We start from the raw sequence: 14,025 nt of genomic DNA on the forward strand, positions 1-14,025 counted from the left end.
ACAGTGCGCGTTTTCGATGCGCTAGCTTTACCCACTTATTCAGTAAGGGGGTAATAGCACATCGAAAAACGCGTGTCCAATCCCCCGAAAATAATAGCGCCCGCCCATGCAATGCATGTTGATGGCCTATTAGTTATTACCGCGCGATTCAGTAAGTAAAAGGTGCAGCCAAGCTGCACATTTTACTTTCAGAAATTAGCGCCTACCCAAAGGTAGGCATTAATTTCTGCCGGCACCAGGAAAGTGCCGGCAGAAATTAAAACTGCTTTTCTGTACACCCTCCGACTTAATATCATAGCGATATTAAGTCGGAGGTTCCAAAAGTAAAAAATAATTAAAAATTTAAAAAAATTTTTAACTCAGCCCGTGGCTCGCGGGTTGAAAACCGGATGCTCAATTTTGCCGGCATCCGCTTCTGAACCCGTGGCTGTCAGCGGGTTGAGAACCGACGCCTGCAAAATTGAGCGTCAGCTGTCAAACAGCCGCTGCTCCTGTCAAAAAAGAGGCACAAGGGACGCGCTAGTGTCCCTAGCACCTCTTTTTACTGTGGGCCCTCATTTGAATACTGAATCGCACGCACAGGAGAGTGGCCTGTGCACGCGCCGGGAGAGCGGGTGCTCGCTCGCTCTCCCGCGACTTTTACTGAATTGGTCTGTGTATGTGTCCTCCTGAAATTCTCTGATGTTCACACCCTCCCAGCGGGCCCTCCTCTCCTCCTATCTCCCCTGTCCCGAGTCTGCATACACCCCACAAGCAGTGGGCAGATTATAGGAGCTTAGGGGCCTAGCTCTGTGCATCTAAATGCTAATGTAGGACTGTCTGGATTGCTAATAAAATGAATGGGAATCTGGTAAAAATGTAATAGGAGTTCCAAACACAGATTGTCTGAAAGCTGTTTTTCATCTGCTGGTTCTGCAGGCAGCGGTATCAGGGGAAAACAATGCCCGTCGATTTGAAAATCAGGAGGCTGATATTCAGAAGCCATTTAGATGGATAACTGAAAAAATACCATCTAAATGGCAAAGCTGCATAAATCAGGGTGGTCCATGGGCAGGCCAGAATTAGCCAATAACACCTTTCTTAACCCAGGGCCCCTTTCCTAAATACAAAAGGATTGGTAAATTCAAAGTATGCATTTGCATTACATGCTTTTGCTGACCAGAATACCTTTTCTTAATACAGCTAATAGTATAATCATTTGTGAAATCACAGACAAGCTTTTAAATGCTGTGAGAGAGACCATATTCAACCAGCGCAGCCTAGCTGGTAACTACTGGCTAAATCTCTTTTGAATGCATCCTCCCCCGTCCAAGAGGACAGATTCATTTGATTATTTAGGAAAGCAGACCTGTTTGCGGCTCTTGAGGACCAGTTGCGCACCTAACGTGCTTCCAAGGCACTTCCCGTCACTAGCCTAATTTGCCCAATTTGTTTACACAGACATTGGCACAGTGCTGAAAGTAATTTCAGTGCCTAAGGAGAGCTGGCAGAACATGGAGGAACTGCTGCTGGAGGAGCTACAGGTTTTCAAGGTGAGATATGAATATCTGATTAGAAGGATCCATAAGTAATGTCAGCACAGAGGCTGAAGACTTATTCCTTCTTGTGCTTTCTGATATCGTGGAGATCTTGGCTATGAAAGTATAAAAGGAGAAGCTCTCATAGAACATCCATTGCCTACGAGGCCACCACACCCCCCTTGCCGAGAACACCCATGAGCCTGCCTTGTTCTTTATCGTATGCTACCCACACGTCCTCAGCTGAGAAACACATCAGGCAGGATAATGCTCCAATGTGCAGCATCGAAGGCCCCTGCATACGTTGCTCTCCACTTTATGTAGTGGTAAACTGTCTGTAGCCCATGGGATCTACCAACAGAATTGACTTTTTGACTTTGCCGAAGGACCATTCATTCCCTAGTGCACGTTGAAAATCTGTATTTTGAGTAAAGATCTGTAATTTATAAAATGAAATGGAGAAATAGAGCAATGAAGTGAACGCATTGAAGTATGCAGGTATCCTGCGCACTCAGTATTCTGATGTACCTTATGGATTGTATAATAAGATGATAGATAGCTCCATACTGTCTATCATCTTATTATATAATCGATCCAGGGCTCAATCACCTGCTCTTTCTTCCAATGTAATATACGCCATTACCTGCCAGTCATACCCCTCTGTTGTCTACATAGGACAAACAGGTCCAGCCCTAAGGAAAAGAATAAATGGACATAAGTCTGACATTATTTATTTATTTATTTATTATTTTTATATACCGATGTTCCTGTATAGGATATATATCGCACCGGTTTACATGAAACTGAACTGTCACCAAGGGCAGATACAATGAACATGAGTACAATGAACATGCGGAAACAATGGACAAGTGGAACATTAGAAATACACTATATATAATAATATAATAATAAAAGTAAAAATAATAGTAAAATAATAACAATAACAATAATAATAATCAATAGAAACGAAGGGCTATGCCTAATGGAACTTCTAAATAATCTTTAGGAAAATGCCATTGGGACGGGAAAGGAGGCGTAACTGATGGATAACAGGAAAGAACTAACTTAGCAAGTGGGCAGGTTAAGGGGGAAGAAATTCACAAAGTGCAATAAGGCGTTTAACTTAAAAGGAATCATAGAGGGACTAAGTGACTTGTAGCTGTGTGAAGGTCCGCGGCTAAATTGGGAATTAATGTAGTCATTGTTTCCCAGAGTAGTCCCAGATCTGGGGGGAATGTGGAGTGCCGGTATGGATAAGAGGGCCTAGAGTCGTGAATCTAGTCTATAGTTGGACATAAACCAGGGTAGCCTTAGTGCGAGGAATTCTCTCTCCGAGAAGGCCTGGCTGAAGAGCCATGTTTTCAGTTTCTTTTTGAAAACCAGAGGGCAGGGTTCTTGGCGGAGGTCCGGCGGGAGCGAGTTTCCAAAGGGGAGGACCAGCTGTGGAAAGGGCACGCTTCCTTAAGGAGGTTTTAGCAGGGGGAGGGTATACAGCATGTCCTTGTATGCTCTTCTGATGGGTCTGTTTGAGATGAGCGGCTGTATTTGGAAGGTTAGCTTAAGGGGGGAGATATTATGCAGAGCCTTGTGGATCATCATGAGGGCTTTGAAGAGAATCCTGAATTTGATTGGTAACCAGTGAAAGTTCTGAAGGATGGGGGTGATGTGTTCCCTTTGTTGGCGTTTGTGAGAATCCTGGCAGTAGCGTTCTGGACCATCTGTAGTGGTTTAATTGTGTTGGTGGGTAGACCCAGGAGGAGGGAGTTGCAGTAATCCACTTTAGGTAAGATGATAGATTGTAGCACCAAGCGGAAGTCTCGGGGTGTAGGAGTGGTTTTAGTTTTTCTTATACCTGCAATTTGAAAAAGCATTCTTTGGTGGTGTTATTTACGAATTTTTTCAGGTTGAGTTGGTTATCGAGCAGAATCCCCAAGTCTCTCACATGCGGTGAATGATTAATTGATGTTTTGGCTAGTTGGGAAGAACTTGAGGGGTTGAGGAGAATGCTGTTGTTGTCCTGAGTTATTAGAAGGATCTCAGTCTTGTTGGTATTGAGGATGAGGTTGAGGCTTGTAAGAAGTTGGTTGATTGCTAGAAGGCAGCTATTCCAGTGGGACCAGGTTTTGTGAAGAGACTCTGTGATCGAGATGAGGATCTGGATGTCGTCCGCATATAAGAAGTGAGTTAACTTGAGGTTAGTGAGTAAATGGCAACATTAGAAATGGCAACATCCAGAAACCAGTAGGAGAATATTTCAACCTTCCAGGACATTCTCTATCTGAGCTTAATGTTGTCATACTCCTAAAAAGGATCTTCAAAGGAATATTCCAGCATGAAATTGCTGAATTGGAACTCATTAAACAACTTAACAGCATTACCCTAGGTCTAAGTAGAGATACTGGCTTTATGGCACACTACAACTATCCATGAACTTAACTGTTCTTAGATCATGCTGCCTTTTCACACTTACCTCAGTTGTCAGTAAACTATACTATAATGCTATTAACGCTCCCTCCATATCATGTCCTGCCTAATCCAATGCCTTCTCTTTGTTCTGTATATATGTGATCCCACCTTAGTCTGGACTCTGAATTTCCCCGATGCTTGGGATGGGGAGTACCACATGAGAAATTATATTCACTAATATAATTTATCTTCGGGCTTGTAGCCTAGTGGGGGATGAGACAGGGTCCCAGTCATCTCGATACCACAATTCTGTGCCCTTCCCAACTGACCTCTCACCTGTGGTACAACAGACCAGTTAAAAATCATCACGCCAGAATAAAACAGTAATTAACCCTTTTACTAGTATTGTGTAACTAGAGAGTAAATCTAACCAGAGCATTAGATGGGAAAAGTACAGTAGTGAAGTATAATATAAACCTGCAGTTTTCTTAATTTAAATCAAGCAATGCAAAATTAACACCTGGTATGGCCTGTTAGCCAGGGCAACCAACATACTCATGTGTATAGTAAAAAAAAAAAAAAAAAGCAACGCTAACAGAGAAAGATTGAGGGAAAAACAGTGAATGTGCACAGCTTTAAAAAATTGTCTTTACCCCTGAGTACTCAAAAAAAAAAAGGGGAGGAGGGGGGATAGAGAACAGATCCACCCCAATATCATCAGTTTGTAAAAGGTGCACTCTGTCCCAAGCACAAAATTGTGTGAAAAAAACAATCAAGAAAATGAAGAAGTCTCTCTTGATGATGGAGTTAGCTAAATGACAAAAGGCAAGGGAATAAACACCCCTCCTCTGCTAAGATGCACTCTGTTTAGATTACTTAACTCAGTCTCTTAGAAGGGTGATCCAGCCATGTGTTCCTGGGCCTGGATGTCTCTGGAAAGGGAGTCTCTCAGCTCCTGGCTCCTTTATCCCTTGTTGGCTATGAAGCAAGCACAGCTGTCTATTTCCTCAGAGCACAGACTTCTGTTACACCCTCTCGATAATTAGCTGTTCGGAAGAAGAAGATTACAGGGCTGCCAGATGCACTCCTCTCTTCCTGGCTCCAACTCCTGGCCGTTCCCCCCCCACACACACACACACACAGACAGAGCCAGCCAAATTGTGCCTTTTCTACCTGTCATGAACAGGAGAGCAAACAGGGTTTGTTTTTTTTACATATTTTTATATTCCTTCACCTTGACTTCTGCGGTTTGCATTCTCTGCATGGTTGAAAACCATTTTTTGACAGGTCCAAAACAAATCCAGAGACAACTCAGTCCATATTCTAAGGGCCCAACACATGATAAGCTCATGGGGGCAGGAACATGGTTTATAGTAGGGATGTGCAAACGTTTTTCCCGAATTAGGCAATGTCAACGAAATTGCCTAATTCGGAATGGTTCGGGAGAACCAAAAAACGATTTAATTTTTTCCAAAATTTCGGAAAAAATTCATTTTTTAGTTAGTGCGCACTAACTCCCGATAGCACGCACTAACTCTGCCACTATCGGAAGTTAGGACACAGTAACTCCCGATAGTGCGCACTAACCCGAAAATCGGGGCCCCTGAAAAAAAAAACCCCCGAACCACGGGAAAAACTAAATTCCCACGGGGGGGGGGCCCCGAAACAAAGCCCTATACGAAATTTTTACCCGATGCACATCTCTAGTTTATAGTATCTTGCTACCTATATATTTACCCATCTTCTGTAAATCACTTCATGCATCTGACGAAGTGGATACTATCCTTGAAAGCTCATGCCTCAATAAATTGGTTAGTCTATAAGGTGCCACCCGACTCCTATCATTTTTTGCTACACCAGACTAACACAGTTATCCCTCTGAAGATTTTTCAGCTCCATATTGTAAATATTATTATTCCTGCCAAAAAAAACCCCCAAAACTGTAGATGCAAAGATCCTATGAAATGTACAATAAAAGCAAAGATTAATAAGTGTCCTAGTGGTCCTGGAGCCATCTGGTCCCCCCCCCCCTTGTCCCATGTAATGTGGTGAAGGAGAAGACACTGTTGGACATTTTTTTTAGTGAAGGTACAGAATAATGCTACAAAAATGATTCCTCCTGCCTAAAGTGAATCGTTCCAAAGTAACCCTCTGAAATACATTCTCACAAAAGGCTTTCCATCACCATTAATACTGATTCCTGAAATACCTAGCGAAAGCCAGATTCCCTTAGATAAGACTGAAAGGTGAGAAGAATCAGGAAAGAATGAGACGGGCCCTTCCGTTTCTTCAGTGCCACTCTGGCTTCATTTTGGCAGGGTTCATTTCATCTGGGGCTGCGATACACTGCAAGAAGCCTCTGGGATTCAGCATGTCTTGGGCTTCCTGAATAGCCCAACACTTGGGGAGAATTTTTGTTTTGGATTGCCCAGGTGGTGTGCTTCGTAGCCACAGATCTGCAGGTTCATTTTCCAAGGGGAACTCCCTGCGGAATGTCACTATGAAGATGGGGGGGGGCTAGCGGGATATTTTCCTTCCCATGGACTTTGGACTTGCGTTACAGAAGTTGCAAAGTTTACGCAGGGATTTGACAATGAAATCCCCGGTCATCCTTTGCCTTCCCTCCCACAGCCCTTTTTCCCGCAGCAGAAGGTGCATGCCCTGTTAGCCGAATAGGAGAGGGCAATTTTCAAAGTGGAGAAGCCACCTGGTTAACCTTTTAGCTATCTGGGGAAAATCATTCTCAGGAAAGCCAATTTTCAAGGCGGTTTTCACAGATAAAAAGCGTTTTACCCACATTAAACGGCATCTCTGCAAACTGCCCCCCTTCAGTGCAGCTTAAAGAACACTGAGGAGGCATGAGAACAACACACAGACTTTGTCAGGAGGCGCTCCAGAGTGCGTGCGCAACAAGTAATGGGCATAAGTTGTAGCCTCACGTCTACGCGTTGTCGCTTTCCATTAAAGCACCTGCAGAAAAAAGCAGCTGCAAATTGTCTGCCAGTCCTTTGTACCCGTGGAAGAGATTCACAGCCACAGTACACGCATATTTTCGCTTCAGTTAATGCCATAGGCAGAAAGCTGATTTGCACCTGCTTTTTGTGCAAGGAAAAATGAAAAAGAAAATACTGCTTGTAGTTTGAAAATGCAATCTACGCCTACCCATGCCCTATACACGCCCTCCGGAGCACCTCCTGACAACACGAGTAAACACCGCACATACTTTTCAAAAATCTGATCTACCCGGATTAAAAGTGTTTAACCAGTGGAAATCTGCTTTCAAATTTTCCCTAATCAAAACTGGTTGATTTTCAAAGCCATTTATGCACAAAAAAAAAACCAAATCCAATTTTATCTGTGTATTTGGCGCCTACAAAATAGAGCGGGGCTCTGTGTAAATGTACACACACACTTTTACGCACACTGTGGAGAGGTATTCTGGGGGTGGAGTGGGAAATTTACATGCATATTTTTTTTAAATTTTAAAACATATGAGTATACTTAACCTGCACAAGTTATGTGCTGCGAAGAAGACGTGTAATGTTAGATGAGTCTACCTATGTGCGCACCATGCCAACTACCTGAGTATTTTCAAGTGAACTCGTGCAGAACTTCTGCTGGCTAAAGTCTGTGCATATCTGCAGACTTCAATCCTACCTGCACAGTTCTAAAATGACCCTTTTACCCGTATAATGGGGTGAAGTGCAATTTTCAAAATGCCCCTTTACCTATATAAACAGAGGAAACTTTTCAAAGGGATTTCTGCAGGCAAAATGTGTTTCAACACACGCAAGTTGCCTGAAGGTGGGTAATAGTACATGTGTCATTCCACGAGGCGCCTACTTTTGCCTGTATTGAAGGCAGGGTGCAGTTAGGTGGGGGAAGAAAACCAATGCAGAGAGGGTAACTTTATAACGGCGTGCCTAAGGCTGAAGTCCACATGTAGAAAGTACACGCGGACTTTAGTCCTAAAATTTTACAGTGGACTTCCGCACTCGTAAGCAGGTGTACGCGGAGCCCAGCATGGCACACACACACATGCATTTACATCTGCCTGGGAGCAGGCAGAAATGTGTGCGTGTAGATTTACGTGCAGGCTATCCAAAAGCTACCTGCACAAAGTTACAACTGCTGCTTTGTATGGAGAAAGTTTTTGTGGAAATAGTCACACATCCTTCTCAAAATCAAAAAACAGTATGATTGATTTCAAACTCCGCTCAGACTCCCCACTCCCCCAAGCCTCCAGAATGCCTCTCCCCAATGTGCTTAAAATTACACACGCACAGGGTGCACGCGATTTTACGTGCATGTCTGCTGAGCAGTTTTCAAAAGGGCTATTTTCTGTGGTTTAAGCAGCACTGTTTTACGCCCTTTGAAATTTACCCTCCCTGTGTCTAAATTATCTAAACTGAAGGAAACTTTTTCTAACTCTTGTTCTTTAATTGGCAGGATTCCTCTCCAATTACCAACATGCAGATCTCCTCCAAACGAGTAAGTAAATCTGTCTCTGTAGAATGGGCAAGAATGTTAGAGGCCAAAGCCAAGCGGCAGTTCTCAGGGCTGTGTCTACTCCCGCTCAGGCTAGCTGGGCTGGGAGTGCTGCCAGGCTCATGCAGGTCGTCCTCCTCAGGGTGGGGATGCTGCCAGGCTCAGGCTGCTCATTTTGCTCTGGCTAGCTGGGGCTGGGAGTGCTGCCAGGCTCAAGCTGCTGCCTCTTCTCTGGATGTCTGGGGCTGGGAGTACTGCTCAGCTTCAGGCTGCTGCTCCTCCTACCCCTGTGGGGTGGCTGAGGCTGGGAGTAGTGCTCCATTCAGGTTGCTTCCCGTCTTCTTCTGAGGGGAGGGCTGGGAGTGCTGCTTCCTTCAGGCTCCTCTGCTTTCTCGGGGGATAGCAGAGGCTGGGAGTGCTGCTTCATTCAGGCCCCTTCGCCTTCTTGGGGTGGCTGAGGCTGGGAGTACTGCTCCATTCAGGTTGCTTCCCGGTCTTCTTCTGAGGGAGGGCTGGAGTGCTGCTTCCTTCAGGCTCCTCTGCTTTCTCGGGGATAGCAGAGGCTGGGAGTGCTGCTTCATTCAGGCCCCTTCGCCTTCTTTGGGGTAGCAGAGGCTGGGAGTGGCTGCTCCATTCAGGCTGCTGCTGCCCCTCATCAGGGTGGCTGAGGCTGAGAGTACTGCTCCATTCAGGCTGCTGCTGCCCCTCATCAGGGTGGCTGAGGCTGAGAGTACTGCTCCATTCAGGCTGCTGCTGCCCCTCATCAGGGTGGCTGAGGCTGAGAGTACTGCTCCATTCAGGCTGCTGCTGCCCCTCATCAGGGTGGCTGAGGCTGAGAGTACTGCTCCATTCAGGCTGCTGCTGCCCCTCATCAGGGTGGCTGAGGCTGAGAGTGCTTTCAGGCTGGGGCTAGGAATGTTGTGGAGGTTTGAGCCTGGCCCTTAGGAAATTTGCTTCTTCGGCTTTTGACTGATCGCCTGTGCTATGTGCCGTTAAGTTGTGTAGTGATGAGCTTCGAGTTATGCAGATATTATGCAGTACTTGTGGACTCAATAACTATCATTAGCATGTTCCATAAATACCTTTATTGGAGTAATCACTAAATAAATCTCTGGAAAACGTAAATACCTGCATTCTAACGAGATTCGTCAAAATATCTACTTGCTGGGTTCTTGCCACTATTGCTTCCTCTTTTGATCTTCTTCCTTGGTCACCTTTTCTTTTTGTCCTGATAGATTTTATTAGTTGTAATTTATAAAATGTTCCTCCAGCCCCTGTGACTTCTTTTTAGGACCTAAGCACTGATTATGTCACAGATTGTGGTGAAATGCTCCAGGTGACATTCTCTGCCACTGTCCGTAGCCACAGTATGACCTTGGTTGGAGTGACAGCAGATCATGCGGTTGGGAACAGAAGCTGTCAGTGATGGTGTCATACTGTTTCTCTCATGGCAATAAAACATCTCTCTTTTGTTTTTTGTTTTTTTTTTTCAAAAATATTTATTAGAGAGTACAGACCAAAAACAAAAAGTGAACAATCACATAGGCTACAAATTAAAGAATACAAGTAATTTCAATAAATCTTTACAATAAAATTCCGCCCATTTATATTCTGCACTTCATCTCCCTATTTTAAATGAAAGTCTTATCTCATTGCTCGCATGTTATCCAGCACTTCACTATATTATAGGAGAATCATTTGTGTTGGTTTTTAGTTTGTTGACACAACCCTGATGATATAAATGTTTAGCTCCCGAAGTGCAGAAAAATATTTCAGCCTCTCTGCAGGCTGTTACCTTACAAATGCAAACAAAAATCCTGGTATGCAGTGAAACAATATACTACCATGTCATCAATTCACCTGCTTCTGTCATCTCAAAACTGATGTTCCAGTCTAACTGCATATCCCATAGTTTTCATGAAGGATCAGCAATTTTGACAAAGCTGTGCATTAACCAGAAAATGTTTTCATTGTATGTACTGTTGAGAGGAGAGAGAGAGGGCACCTTTGCATAGGTGTCAATATGTCACTCTCTATTATACCACTGTAAAGATGGGACCTTTTTAACTCTGCATGGGGTTTGAAGGGGGGGGGGGAGGGGGTAGTTTTCGGGGTGGTTTTTACATACACAAGAGGAGGTACAAACAAGAAAGTACACATCATTGAAGATTTTCTGCCATTTCAATTGATGAAAGGCACAAGAGGAGTCGATTTGTACAATGCCACTCTCTGCCTAGCTTCAAGCAAACTAGGTCAGAGAGTGCAACAAGCTAGGTAGAGAGTACATGTACAAATCGGACTCCTCTTGTACCTTTCATCAATTGAAATGACAGAAATGTTCTGTATTGTGCACTTTCCTGTTTGTACCTCCTACTGTGTATGTAAAACCACCCCCAAAACTAACCTCCCCCCCCACACAATAGGAGGCATGAACCTGAAAGTACACATCATGAAAGAATTTCTGCCATTATAATTGATGAAAGGTACAAGAGTAGTTGATTTGTACAATGCACTCTCTACTTAGCTTCAAACAAAATCTTCCGTGATGTGTACTTTCCTGTTCATACCTCCTACTATGTATATAAAACCACCCCCAAAACCACCCCCCCCCCAAAGCTCCACCCCAAGTTAAAAATGCCCACGCTTGCAGTGGTATAAATAGAGAGTGACATATTGGTATCTACACTGTCAGTCTCTCTCTCTCTCTCTCTCTCTCTCCTCTCTCTCTCTCTCTCTCTCTCTCTGTCTCTCTCTCCTCTCTCTCGCTTCTATCTCTCTCTTCTCGTCTCTCTCTCTCTCTCTCGTCTCTAAACGCATATGCAATAAAAACCTTTTCCCATTAGCAAAATAATGTATTGCGCCTTGTGGAAATTGCAGGAGCACATGCTAGCGTGTAGTTACGCTGATGAGAAATTAGCCTAACCACACCCCCTTTTTTATCACGGATACTATTTCCGCTTTATTTATAGCATTTTGATAATCCAGGAGTAGTTTGCAAACTGCACTGCCACAGTGAGAAAACAATACACCCCTGAAGCAAAGAATCAAACACGGAACAATGTCTAGTCTAAGTGTGACCAAAGTTGGGAGTATTGTTTTCTTGATGAACTGTTTTTAATGTAACATAACAATATAGCAAGGGACCATGATTTGAATGTAGGACCGAAGCCTGGTCACTGTTGGACAGCATTGACATAATTGCTGCTCCTTGCATAGGAGTCTTACATTTTCTGTTTATGTAGCATCCTGGCTAGAAGCTTTAAATAGTGACAAAAATGGGGCAAGCAATTAATGGTCCAGAGCACTTTGAGATAGTGCCAGATAGAAGGATTGAATGATAAAAGAGACTGATGGAAGAGGTTAGTGGGAACAGAAAAGTGAGAAAGGAGGGTTATGCAGGCTGTGTTATTCAAAAAGTAAGCTGTTACATATGTTACATATATATATCTACCTTGCTTTATACTCTTTTCATTTTCCTACAGCAACAGCTGTATCTTGGATCAAAAATCATCCATTTCCCAGCTGCCCTTGCACCGTTGTGGCATCTACGGCAAAGCCTGTGCCGAGTTGCTGTCTGGCCAGAGATCCTTACTGCCGCCTGGGATGGGAATACCTGCACCCGCTACCTCCCCAACACTAAAAAGGTTGGTACATAGAATCTGCATGTTTTTGCCCTCTCCAAGCCCAATGCAGTAAGACAGGAGTGAAAAATGTATGCATTATTTCCATGCACATTTTTCTTTTGCACTCGCTAAAACAAAAGCTAACTCCCGATGCAGTAAGCCTAATAGTATGCAGATGCATTGAGAGTTTAATAAAGCATGTAAGCCTAATAATGTGTGCAAAGAATGAACGCATGCATAAGTCATGTTTAGCAATGCACAAACCATGGTTCATGCTTATAAAATAATGATTATCACACACAAACCATGAATTAGGGGCACAAACCATGTTTTGCATGCAGAAGAAACATGTTAGGAGCACAACCATGTTTGTACACATAAAAGTTCTGCACCTTAGGAGTTAGGAGCATGTTATGCTCCTAAAAGGATGTGCACATAAAATATGAGTTAAGAGCATAACATTTGTGCTCGTAGGTTGTGAGCAGAAATTCAACATAAATCATGTTTTATGTCCATAAATCCTGAGTGCATGACCTCAGCATCAAGAATTTCAGGTTCAGTCCCCATAAACTAACACTGCCCTAGAGAATTTTACTCACTTCTGACCAAAAGTTAAATTTCCAGTGCCAAGAAAAACTGAGATATTTTATACACCTCTCTGTATTGCAGAGTAATGGATAATGCCTTCATTAACATGGGATTTACATGAGGAAGGCTATGCTGCTGCCCAATTTTGCTCAGGGTTGTGTGCACATTTTTTGTCTTCAGAACTCCTTGCTGCATCAGGAGTAATTACAACGCTAGCATGTGCGCACAGCCTAGGCACTTACTAGATCGGGGGCCCTCAGCTGATGCATGCAGCAGCACACTAGTACCAGGATTGACACTCCCAGTCTGTAAAGCACTCCTGGAGACCTGAAGGGAGGCCGAATTATAAATAGAAATTGTCTACTCAGATTGGACTAAGTATCTTCACATGGGGCACACATTGTATTCAACACCTAAACCGAAACTCAACAAGATGACCTTTACTATATAAACTATGACCAGTAACATTCAGTGATTTGGGTGGCTCCCCTTTCCCCTCCCCCATGCATTTCCCACAGGAAAATTGTCAACTTTGCCCCATTCTGCACCCCCGACCCAATCACTCTGCAGCTTTGAAATATGGGAAAGTCTGTTGTCTCCCCAAGGACGTAACGCCATGCAGTTTGGTACAGCTCCGTCCCACCATCAACCTTCCAATTTCAGGGGCTTGTTAACAATCGGAGCTTCATTTTTAATGTGATCTGTGTTAAGCCATTTGTATGCATTGCTCCTAATTTTTCCTACAAATTAATAATATAGAAATGTGTGTTTCTGATATCATGCAGTAACACAAAATAATGTACACCATTTAGGGCTGGATTTTAAAAGGGTTACGTGCGCCGGGCCTATTTTCAAAAGGCCCAGCGATGCCTGTAAAGCCCCAGGACGAGTGTAAGTCCCGGGGCTTTACTAAAGGGGCAGGGGCAGGGCGGGGTCAGAGGCTCCAGGCACAGCGGCCATTTGCTGCTGTGCTTGGCCAACTGCCGGCGCGCGCAACTTGCGCCTGCCCAGAGGCAGGCGCAAAAGGTAAATTAAAAGTTTTTGGGGGGGGAAGTAGGGCTAGGGGGAGGGAAGGGTAGGGGAAATGGTGGGAGGTCAGGTTAGAGGGGAGGGAAGAGGAGAAGACAGTGCGGCTCGGTGCGCACAAGGTACACAATTGTGCACCCCCTTGTGCGTGCAGACCCTGATTTTATAATTTGCGCACGCCTGAGTGCGCAAGTTATAAAATGGGGTGTACATGTGCGTGCGCCGGGTAGCGCACGCATCTTTTTAAAATCTACCCCTTAGGCGGTAATTTCGTAATGGTCCACATGTTGTAAAGTCCCCAGGGATCTTCCCACTAAATTTCAGAGTGAAAATACAAGCATACTTTCATTTGAGAATTATCCCATCAAAACTCTCTC

The 14,025-nt window shown here is 44.1% G+C and overlaps 1 pseudogene; it reads left to right on the plus strand.

The window, feature by feature from the left end:
- The window catches only part of LOC115082092, a 50,051-nt pseudogene that overhangs the window by 32,640 nt on the left and 3,386 nt on the right, over positions 1-14,025 (plus strand).

The sequence above is a fragment of the Rhinatrema bivittatum genome, unplaced genomic scaffold (assembly GCF_901001135.1).
Source record: "Rhinatrema bivittatum unplaced genomic scaffold, aRhiBiv1.1, whole genome shotgun sequence".
Taxonomy (NCBI): domain Eukaryota; kingdom Metazoa; phylum Chordata; class Amphibia; order Gymnophiona; family Rhinatrematidae; genus Rhinatrema; species Rhinatrema bivittatum.